We start from the raw sequence: 12,072 nt of genomic DNA, 5'->3' as shown, positions 1-12,072 counted from the left end.
CTGCCGACTGTCAATAGGGATAAAGGCTGGTTGATGAGCTACAGTAAAAATTAAAAAAAAAAACAATTTACCACTGGCTTTATATAGAAGAAATAAATTCAGGAATTTCATTTACTATGAACAAATTGAGCCAGTGATAAACACACATATGCAACATAAAAGTGTAATAACAGCTGCGAGTTGTGCAACCTGTGTGCAGATAAAAATGCATTCGTTACTGCATCCAATACAATCTAACACGGGATTTTGTACTAATACGCATGGTTACACTCGTTATACTAAAATCATTCAATCAGCCAGATGGTGCAATTTTTAAATTGTGCACAGAACATTTTATTTATTAAAAAAAAACTCCGATTGATTTTATCGGACAGTGTTTTTTTTTTGTTACTCAACCTAGTTTTTAAATTATATATTTTAACAATGCCATCGCTAATTATAAAATCAAACTACGCCGTTAAGTAAAAAAGACTAGAAAATATAAGTAAGATAAAATTTCGCCGTATTCCCGATTCCGCCAGGTTACTAGTAATTGGGTGCCACGTTATATGTACGACAAGAAATTGAAATTTTGAAATCCATAAAATGAAAAAAAAATCATTCGGACATTTTCGATTTTCATTGATTTTCAAATATCGATACTTTCGATTATCGATATCACTTTCGCATCACGAAATACTTATTTTAATAAACTTTTTAAATGAATGAAAGCTATGTATACGACGTAATGTTGAGTATTGTTCGGTATCGCGAGGGCGCACGTCGCAAGAGGCACATATTTAACGTTCCCGGCTTATCTGTAACGAGGCTGGCGCGGGGAAGTCGCACAATATCGTCGTTATCTTTTTGTTAATGACCTGCATGCGAAAGGTGACGGCTCACGTCATGGAACAAAAACAGGGAAAATGCTCCCTTGGTTTTTTTATTAGACGATTTTTAGATGAAAGAAGTTTATACTTCTATACTTTTCAGTTTTATATATTTTTAATATTGTTAAGAATTGTGTGAACGTCAAAGATGTCGAGAAATTCTACTAAAGTAACATATTACATGGATGTAGATAAAAAATGTGTTAAAACTCAGCGAAGTTCAGTTAACACATTGTTTGCCGCCGGCTTTTTGTCCCTTTTTCACTTAATCAATTTTTGTGACCCGCTTATAAAGAAGTGTTAAAGTAACAAAATTTATTCGATTAATTTTAAAATAGTCAGACCTAATTTGTAATTGATGAAATTTAATAATTATTACGCACAACAACATGACTGAAAGAAATTAATTTATATTCAGAGCATGGCCTTTATTTACATATTCAGAGTTAGTATTAAAAAATCCTATAAAATACATAGAAAATATATTTTATTTTTTAATTAAAAATATGTAAAACAACAAAAACAATTTAATATAGACATCAGAAATGTAATTTATGTCTGAGTTAAAAAACCACTTTCATCGTACCATCCACATACGTCTCTAAGTAGTTATAAATCTTTAAGGACACAATGACATACAGTTAAGAAGGGAAACACAAATAAAGAGCTTGATGAATGTTAACGTAAATCTTTATCTAAACGGCATTGTGAACTTGTGTGAGTTACATTTATACACATCGTATAAAACAGCCCGATGAACAAACAGAAACACTGGATACTCTTATGCTAATATCTCTAAAGGCTTAAAACTTATTTACACATGCGTCTAGATTTAAATATTCAACAGGACTAAAATCTTTAGGGAGTCCGCAGTAAGAGAACTCCAGATATTATGAAGCTTAGGTTTCGATTCTCACAATTATAAGTAACAATTTGTTTACTAAACCCGTTTGGGTTTAAATGTCTAATAAAAGTATTTTTAGACATTATTAGTTAGAACCACTTGGCGCGAAGGACGTGCTTTCGTTACAAAGTCCAGTTCCAGAATGAATAGTGAGGGGACACAAACGTCGACATTTTAGTAAGGCTAGTGTTGGGTCAATACACTGCCACATTTTCGGATTTTCTTCCTAACATATATAACTTTTATGGATAGACCTCTACTAAGATGCTAACTCGAACTTATTGATATGCAAGTATTTACCGATATTACGTTTTCAACAATTTAGAAAACATGTTATAAACGTTATTCTCTTTCTAAACGGACGGTTATTTCTAAAAATAACACAATAGAGACTAAAATTTTATAGGAAATTAAGTTTCTCGTAAAACATGGGTAAGGACCGGTCACAAAGGAAATTTAGTGCCGCCATAAAAACCTTTTGGAGTATCAAAATTAAAGTTATGGTCATTGTGGAAGTAATATCTGTGCTGAAATTTGGATTAAAAATATTATTATTCCAATAAACTGTTTAATTAAGAAAAAATACATAAAAAAGATACGAGTACTGTATTTATATTTTATAAATGGGTCGTAACGTTTCACCCTTAAATAGGTCGATATCATAGCCTCGCGTCATTCAAGACTTCCCTAGAGAGCTTTTGATTTCGCAAGTTTTGTAACTTTTCTGCAATGTATTTAAGTGCCCGTTCTAGATTATTTTTATATCACACTTTCATATATGAATATTCCTATACTTTTTCATTCAATTTAAGGAAACGAATTTCTAGGCTTCGTTAGTATTCTTTCCGCCTTTTACAAAACGACGCTATAATACAATGAATTACTTTATCATAAAAACTGCGCGTGTACTCCTTTCAACAGTACAATGGTGTCTGACCGGTTGGTTGTGCCGCAAATGACACGTGTAATAAGATAACATGACGTCGGGTTCGGGTTGGAAGCAAACAAAGCGCCCTCTACACTCCGTCGGACGCCGTGAACAATACAGTTCGTAGCCGTAGCGACCTTACCTGACCCGCACATCGCGTTTTATGCCGAATAAATTCCTATAAATGTCGCAGAAAAGTCAAATTTCAAAGAATAAATAGTAATTGGCTATTTGTCTCTTATTATATCATATACTTTTTTATCACGATAACTTAGTCTAATAGATGTCGCCCGCAACTCTGTCCTCACGGAGTAATATACTTAATTATTTCACTATGTGTTTTTCTAGATTACGTTTTATATCCGTGACAAATTTAGTCAAAAAACGTTGATCTGTTCTGGAGATACCTTCAAACAAACATCCATTCCATACATCTAAACATTTCCATTTATAATATTAGTTAAATAAATGAAATCGATTAAATTGTCGTATCGAATCGTTCTGCATTAATGCATGTCTCGTACATTCCATTATAGAAAAGTGTAACAAGAAAACATTAATATTGCACGAGGATAAGATATTAAAAGCACCGAATGGGAGTTTCTTTTTAATAAAAACAGCGCTAACCAAACAATAACAGAAAATATGAGACAATGCAAGCCGGCTCGGATGCAACCTTCCCTTGCGTCGCAACCATGGCCAAGAACTCATTTAATGCGTGCATTTTTTTAATTACAAGAAGATATTACATGCCGCAGTGAAACCAAGGTAATCATTGGAAAAGGATAGCAAGGAAAAGTGGCCTCAATATCAAATATACGACCAGTTTTATTTATTCCTGAACGGATTTATCTTATCTTGGTCTTGAAATGTTCGTGGAGGTCTAGGGAAGGTTTAAAAGGTGAGAAAAATTCGAATAATTACCGGGAAAACTCTTTAGGATCCTTTTTTTAATCCCGCGTGGATGGAGTCGCGGGCGACAGTTAGTATACAATATATTCAATGAAATACAATCGGGGGTATCCTGGATGCGGGTAGCACAAAACCGAACATCGTATTGATCTTTTGAGGAAGGCTTATGCCTAGCAATGGGCGTCGCGTGACTAAATAAGTATATGCTAATAAGCAACTATATTTATAGTGATGTTTTAGATGATGAAACTTAGTATTTAGCCAGGTAATATGTACATAATTTACAACGGTAAGTGTCCACTAATTAATTATTAAAGTTAATTTCAGTCTGCAGTACTATTCCGGAATTAAGTGGTGGTACTAACTGCCAGTATTAATTATGACGTCCTGTAGACATGACGTCATAATTAATAAAGTGTTTGTGCCTGTTTATAAGTAACTAGATAAAATCATTTTAGCAAATGATTATTTCTGCCACAGAAAATATCAGATTACGAAGAAAGTCGTTGAGTGGTCCCCTTAGTGTAGTAAGGAAAATCTACACTAAAGAATAGACAAAGACTTAATTACGAAAACTTTTAAGTTCTTATCTTTAATTTGATATCAATTTGAAAGCTTTGCTTGTTGTATTCGCTTTTATGAATTTTATTATAGTTTATGAAGGTGTTTAAAGAAAGTGACATTGTAAAAGACGTGGTACATTAGGTAGGAGGTAACGGGGACAGACGTCGGACAAGTGACACGTGTAATAAGATAAAGCGATGCCCGGACCCGACAAAGCTCTGTTGGTCGCTACAAAGCAACTTACTCTGATACCTAGCTAACACATATTATAATTTTCCTTTGTTAACAAGCTACTGTTATTAATTGATTTAAATATGGTAATGAATATGATCCATTTGAAACACGTGTTGAATTTGTATAGTGTGCATAATACTAATCTTAATTCATTTTTACTACAGTTTTTTTTTTGTCAACTGTATCAATCGATATTTATTTATTTAAATAAAGAAATATATAAGTGTAAATAACTTCAAGGTTCAATTCTATTAAAGTAAGGTGAGGTGATTTTCATTCGCTTTAAATTTACGGCAGCTCGTTTTAAATGAATGCTACTGTGCTTTGTGATTGATGTTTAGAAAATACTTAAATAAAATTCGATACAATTTTTATTCAAAACATTCAATTAATGACCGAAAAACATAGCTAAACAATTTGATTAAGACTAGTTTTTAAATATGTGTATTATAATTTTTAAATTTTTGGTTAACAATATAGTATTTTGCCATTGGTAACTTAATACGAAAAGGGTCTTGTCAGACAGACGGACGGACAATAAAGTGATCCTATAAGGGTTCCGTTTTTTTCCTTTCGAGAGCCGGAACCCCACAAGAAGGAAAATTAACAAAATATTACCTTTAATCATTTACTGCAAATACAGCGCCATTTTATTCCAAACATCTGAAACAAAACGGATTTATTTAGGGTTAATTTTAAAAGTACATAACATTTTCTAATTTCAATAAACAATGTATAATTTATCTCGGGGGAGTTGAAAATGTCTTAAACAAACTATTAGAAAATCAAGCTACAGATTATACTTGATTAAATATTGCTACGATGTAGTGTAGCCGTTTTCTTTGTGATACAAAAACACTGATGGGCCGTAAGCCGCAAGAGGCACGTATTTAACGTTCCCGGCTTATCTCAAACGAGCGCTGCTAGGAGCTAGGAGTACACACGATAACGAGCCTGTGTTTCTGCTAATGACCTACATACGAAATGACTTTAATGCAGAAAAAGAAAATGTTTCAGAAAAGATTTCATACAAAATGAAAGGATTAACTGTGGTTTTCTGAGACCAAAATCTTTGAAAACATATAGTAATCCCTTTCATCATCTTTGACAAAACAGAGATATAAACATATTTTAAACGGGGTTTTTGGTCTTAGAAACCTACGGTAAGTGTTTAAAATATCAAGTCTAGAAAAAAAGTTCCAAATACTTAGTGATTACACAACATTTAAATGCATAACTTCTTTTAAAGCTGACATCTAAATGAGGATCGTTATACGTATAATTTTTATTAGAATACTGAAGAGCACACTAATAGAAGTCGATTTTCAAAATTGCATCTGAATCCCAAGCCATCAATTTTAATATCTATAATTTTTCAATCCTTATTGTATTTTTCTTGAAAATATGCAGTTAGTTAAATATTCTTCGGGGTATTATGTCAAAATGATAACAAATTTATTTCTAGGGTTTTTGTCCTGTTTAAAGTTCTCATATAATCTTAACGTCTCGTTAGATTTACTTTTAAATCTTACTAATATTATAAATGCGAATGGATGGAAGGATGGATGGATGTTTATTTGAAGGTATCTCTAGAACGGCTGAATGGATCTCGATGAAATTTGGCATACATATAGATAATAAACTGTAAGAACACATAGGCTACTTATGTTATTTTTTTTAATCCGCGCGGACGGCATCGCGGGCGATAGCTAGTTCACTTATAAAATGAGTCGATATCTGTCGCACGTCTCTGCTATGAGGCGTAGCTTATTGCCTACGAGAAAAATGACATCGATATAATACTGCTTAGTAATAGATTGCGAAGCACGCTAGTTACCTTTGTTGAAGATTGTACATCAATAACAACGTTCAGTTATGACTTCCTAAGAGTTCCTTTTTACAATACAGAAACGTTGAATATTGCATGAACCGGTTCTTTTACGACTTCAATTAGAATTGTATAAAATTTAACAATGCAGTACCGTTCTACAATATAAGTGCTTTCATTTTATGTAGAGTTTGAATGTCCCTTTCTCTACTATAATATTATATAGAGGAAATATTTGTATATTTGTATGTAGCGTATAAATTCAAAAACTACTGGAGCGATTTCAAAAATTATTTTGGCATTAAACAGCTACACTATCACTGGGTAAGAGTTTATATTTATTACTAGATTTTTTTTAATTTCTCGCAGACAAAGACTGTCCCTTAGTGAGGATTTCTCACACTAACTCTTCAGTAAGTTAAGTAAATTATATTCAAAACGAAAACTGTCGATTCACGTATACCAAGGTTACATAAAAGGTAAATAAAGTAAACGTCGACTGCTGAAGCATACGAATTATGGTAGACTTTTTATGTGTGTGGAACATATAAGTTGTCAAATAAACACAAAAGTATATATATACAATTTATAGTTATATATCCAATCTGAAACGCTTTACAACTCCACTCGTATTTACATACGAATGTAAACGTGGAATTATATTATAATGAGTTTGTTCAAGTATCTGATAAATGTACATTTTACGGTGGGTTTTTTTTAATATTAGCAGATTTTTTGTATATTTACTAATATTTATTTTACCATTCCAACTAAGCTCTAAGCTTGTGCTAGGATATGGTTTACGACAATAATGGAATGACGGGATTCGAACCCCCGACCACGTGATCGGAAATCCGTACCCTTGACCATTAGGCTATTGACGCTTCAAATTCATTGCTGAAACATACAAACAAAATTGATTTCCCTCTCATTGTCTCTAAGCTCTGGTAAAATGTTTTGACAGTGGAATTGCTAATAAACCAGATGACACACGACTTTTATGTGGTAAATTTATAAAACTCTACATTACCAAAAGTGATACGATAATAAAAAAAAGAAAATGATCAATTCTAATATACAAAAACAAACAACTTTGCAATAATCTAGGTATTTTTATAAAATATCAGAACACAAAGAATGAAATCAGAGCAGAGGCGGGTGCTATCTGTTCAAACAACGCAAAAGAAGATTAAGTTTTCATAAAGGGTACAAGAAGAAAAGTTGAGAAAAAGAAAATGAATTGCTAGCGCAGAAAAGAAATAAAACTGATTGAATTAATAAATTGTTAACGTGTATCAGATTTTAAATCCTTTAAAATAAGATGCAAGGAGTACAAAAACAAAAATTATCTCTATAAAAATATATAAGGATAAGATTACCCTTAAATGAAGAGACAAAACAAAGACTTTCTTAAAATCATAAATATCGATACTAAAACGTATTAGTATATCGTCACACAACCTGTAGAATCGAATACTGGATTAAAGCCGTCCATATCGAACCGCTCAATCACTTCCTGCAGGACTCAAATGGCCTAACCGCTAGATAAATTGGCAATCGCATTCAGGCATTTCACGTTACTGACGCTTACAACCATCAAAGGCGTGTAATAACTTAGCCACGCTCCGGTGCCCAGCCATTATGTCCACAAATCAAAGTACGCGAAACTACTGAGGTGACTATTGACTATTGCGGAACTTAATCTATTTATTTGCATTGATTGAAATTGTTGATTTAAAATTGAAGGACTTTGAATCCATATATGTAACCGTGGAATTCGACTGCCGCGATATTTGGATTGATACAGATTGCAGTCCCTGTTTTGTCAAAGAGAATGAAAGGAAAACAGTATGTAATACAGTATAACAGCAGTGGAATTCTACGGTAAGAAAATTGTATCATCTTAGGATTTTTCCAACGATCTAGCGGTGAATGAAAACATTGTGATGCAACCTGCACATATCTACGGAGAATATCTACATAATATTTTATTAAACAAAGCTCAGCTTGCATATCGAATGTATTATCACATATATTCTCATTAGATCGTTCCATTTAAGTTCTTTTTAAATACAATCTGTTAAGAATAATATTCTGTAAAACTATAAAAATGAAACACACATTGCAATAAACCACGGCTTTAAAATGTCACATAAACTGTCGCATTAAAGTGTCATAGTGAAGAGCTTTATTAAGAGAAAACAATGAGAACTAAGCAGAAAGTTATAGTGACAATGGAACGAGGCCGGATACTGTTCGTTCAAACAACGTGGCAGCTGGCGGTATAACGCGAAACACCAATGTTGCAATTGAAGCCAATAAAATCATATACATTTAATTTTTAAAGAAATTTTTCATTCACTTACATTTTTGATTCGATATTTCAGACAAATATAACAATAGATTCTTATACGTTTATTAGCATTCTTTTTCGTATTACAAGGAGGAGGTGCATAATAAACACAAGGCCTAGCACGAATATTTGCGACACGCACTTTCGAAAGTCATTGTCAAAATATGTAAAAAATTCTATAAGATTTGTTAGTGTTTTTTACTCCCGATAAGAGCGCTGCATTAATTTTGTCGATAACGTAATGAAAACGTTCTCAGGTATTCGTGATAGGCATTCAGAAGTTCCAAGTCATACAAAGGAATTTTAAAGTGCAAGGACCTAAGCCTAAGATTTTGTTCAAACTATCATCGAAAATATTTCCTTGAACACGTATTCAGTCAGGAAAACTTTGTCTAATATAACACACATTTTAATACCATCATCACACGAACGACTTCAAATAGTAATATTACGACAGGCAATTAAGTTCTAGCGTTCTACCGGGAAGGAAGCGATGAATAGTGTATGAACCAGCTGTTTTATGAGGTCAATTAAAGTACGTTAAGATTCCTATATTCGTCCTCTTATATGAATCATTTTCATGATTCAGATATGAGTTAGAAATTTCGATTTGATAAAGTTACATATACAACAATTGCGTTACTGGTATCAACTGAATTCTGTAAACTTTATCAATAAATATTATGATAACCATAAAAGTGACTATAAGATATTCAAAAATCAAATCTAATTGCCGTCTCTTTAAGTTTCTTTTCAAGCAATCACTTAAAGTGTAGATTGATTTCAACTTAAGAGTGAAATAAGAATAAAAATTCCGATTCCGAAGAGTCGGCCAATCATAATTAAATGGTTCGGCTCTAGAGGCAAAGGAAAGCGGTATCAATTTAACGCAGAAAACAGCGGAGAAAAATTTACAAAAGAATAAATGTAGAGTAAATCTGCTAAAACAATATGTTGAAATGGAAGCTTATATTTCGTGTTCAATAAAGGAAAAGATCGTAACATTAAATAACGCCGGTGATCATTATATTACGACAGGCAATTAAGTCTCCGCCATACTCAGATGGTTGAGTTATAAACGTTGGAAATTGCATGGACACTCTACTTTATGTGTTCAATTAAGCGTAGCAAAATAAATCCGTACCTGTTCACACTGCGAGTACGTCCCTGCCATTCAACGCAACGTTAGCGGAAATGTTTTTCATGTAATATGTCTGTATTTAATGTTACTCGAGAACGCGTGAACATGTTTTTTATTAATTTAAGAGATAACAGACGTTGATTAATACAAAGATTTTTTTCCTTTACGAAATTCGACACAAAATTCATTTTGAAATTTAATAACATGTTCAAGAGTTGCTTGAGATTGTAAATTTAGGAAAAAATGGCAACTCTAATTCCTCTGTAAATTATTAAGGAGAATGCCATCCTGGATTATACGTCTTAATTCAACAACGTAATTAAATTGTCGAAAGGATTTTCCTGAAAATAATGTCATATTTTGTCAACGACAATAATGTTTTAATGCATAATGCCATCATTATGAAAACAGTCACGTTAAGTTTGAAGGTAAAACAATTGCGGCGTGCTGGCTCGTTAGCCCTCAAGTGACGAGTGTAATAAGATAAAGTAACGCCCCCCGGCGACCTGCGGAACAAAGCCTCGACTCCGCCGGCGCCTCGCGCACAATACAGCTCAGCACATAATGCCTTCTTATCGCATAAACATGACCTGTTTAACTGCAAAATACATGTAACATGTACATTTTAATTGATAACTTATCATCTATTTTGCTATATGATTTTTTATTCCAAGATCTTGTAAGAACATACGTAACGTAGAACTGTCCTAAAAGTGATTATAAGGGGACTGTTTATCATAAAAAGAGAATAGAATTATTATAAAGGGCTATCATTAAAACTCAAGAGAATAGACTTTATTATATTATTCCCTATTAATAGAATTTATATTATTCCCCTATTGCATGAAATTAATGAGCTTATAAAACCTCATCAACCCTATACATCGTTACAAGTTGTATAAATATAAAATATCAGCAATCAATGTTTGAATAATTTTACATGCGTAAACCCTCATGCTTAAACTTTTACGATAAGTTTAATGTAAAGGTAATGTTGTAATTAATGCCAAACATTTACTTTCGAAACAAATAACATTTAACATTAAATGTACCACAAATATTGATTAGAAACATCTATTCATAGAAATACAAAACTAATATTATAGTACAATTACTAAAGGCTTATTCAATACAACGCAATTAGTAACATAAAAGAGTCTGGAAAATCATTGTTCCTAACAAATGTACTTACTTTTATAGCAATAATATTAAAGGTAATAATTAAAGCCCACACTATAGCGTCCTTCTTTATAATCCTTGTAATTTCGTTTCAAAGTGTAACAACTAGATTTAATTTTACGACATACATTTTGGCTAGCTGCCGCCCACGACGACGTCCGCGCGGAATGAAAAAAAAAACTTAATTAGGAGCCTATGTGTTCTTCCAGACTATGTTCTACATATATGCCAAATTACAGCGAGATCCGTTCAGACGTTTTGGAGATACCTTCAAACAAACAAACATTCATGCATCCAAACATTCGCATATTTCATATTACTAGTTGTCGCCCGCAATGCCGTCCGCGCCGAATTAAAAAAAAATGTTGGCCGATTCTCAGACATACTCAATAGGCTCACAAAATTTCATGAGAATCGGTCAAGCCGTTTCGGAGGATAATGGGAACGAAAATTGTGACACGAGAATTTTATATATATATATATAAGATAACTAAGATGTAACAAAGCGCCATATGGAACACTTTTATTAACAAAACCAAAGAGAATTGAACTATAAATGTAAGTTACCATAACAATAGAATGAGGACGGATGCTGTTCAAACAACACCAGAGGAAGCTGCATTATGAAGGGTTAACAACAATCATTTAGAGGCAGTGCTGATAATTTTTAAATGTTTCAATCCTCTATGAAAATTGCTAGGTTTTCCGTAGGGCAATTACATTCAAGGACAAACTCATCAGTCTCTAATGTGACCTTACAACATTTGTCTATAGAAAATTGGCCTTATAAATAAATACACATCGAATCACTTAACTAAGGATACCACAATAATTAATAGTAGCAAATGTACTGGTAAAAGTCAATTTAAAACCACAGATCAAACAGTATGAATTACCGTCGGATTGTGAGAATAAAATATATGTATATATCGTCCTCCCTATCATTATCTTTGACAAAACAGAGATAACAATATGTTTTAAACATGAATCTTGGTCACAGGAAGCCAAGGTTATTCACTTCGCAAGTATTCTGTAAGTTTCCGCTTCTAGCACACCTGTACATATCGTCAATGTTAGTTGAATAAGAGAAGTAATCGTTTCAAGTACAGATATTTATCTTCAGTGGGCGTTACAGATGAATATTTCACCTCTAGTGAAAT

At 32.7% G+C, this 12,072-nt stretch overlaps 1 protein-coding gene across 4 annotated transcripts in view; it reads right to left on the bottom strand.

The window, feature by feature from the left end:
* sfl (N-deacetylase and N-sulfotransferase sfl) overlaps positions 1-12,072 on the bottom strand; it is a 105,341-nt gene that overhangs the window by 71,799 nt on the left and 21,470 nt on the right. For 3 of the 4 annotated variants that reach the window (XM_013322580.1, XM_013322581.1, XM_013322582.1), the window contains one exon: positions 5,030-5,074. The exons of the other annotated variant lie outside the window; for it this stretch is intronic. The gene's annotated coding sequence lies outside the window, so the exon portion shown is untranslated. The remainder of the gene's footprint in view (positions 1-5,029; positions 5,075-12,072) is intronic. 4 annotated transcript variants of the gene reach the window in all.

The sequence above is a fragment of the Papilio xuthus genome, unplaced genomic scaffold, assembly GCF_000836235.2.
Source record: "Papilio xuthus unplaced genomic scaffold, Pxut_1.1 DF825928.1, whole genome shotgun sequence".
NCBI lineage: Eukaryota > Metazoa > Arthropoda > Insecta > Lepidoptera > Papilionidae > Papilio > Papilio xuthus.
The sequence above is the reverse complement of the archived record's forward strand: the minus strand, read 5'-3'. Positions and strand labels throughout refer to the sequence as shown.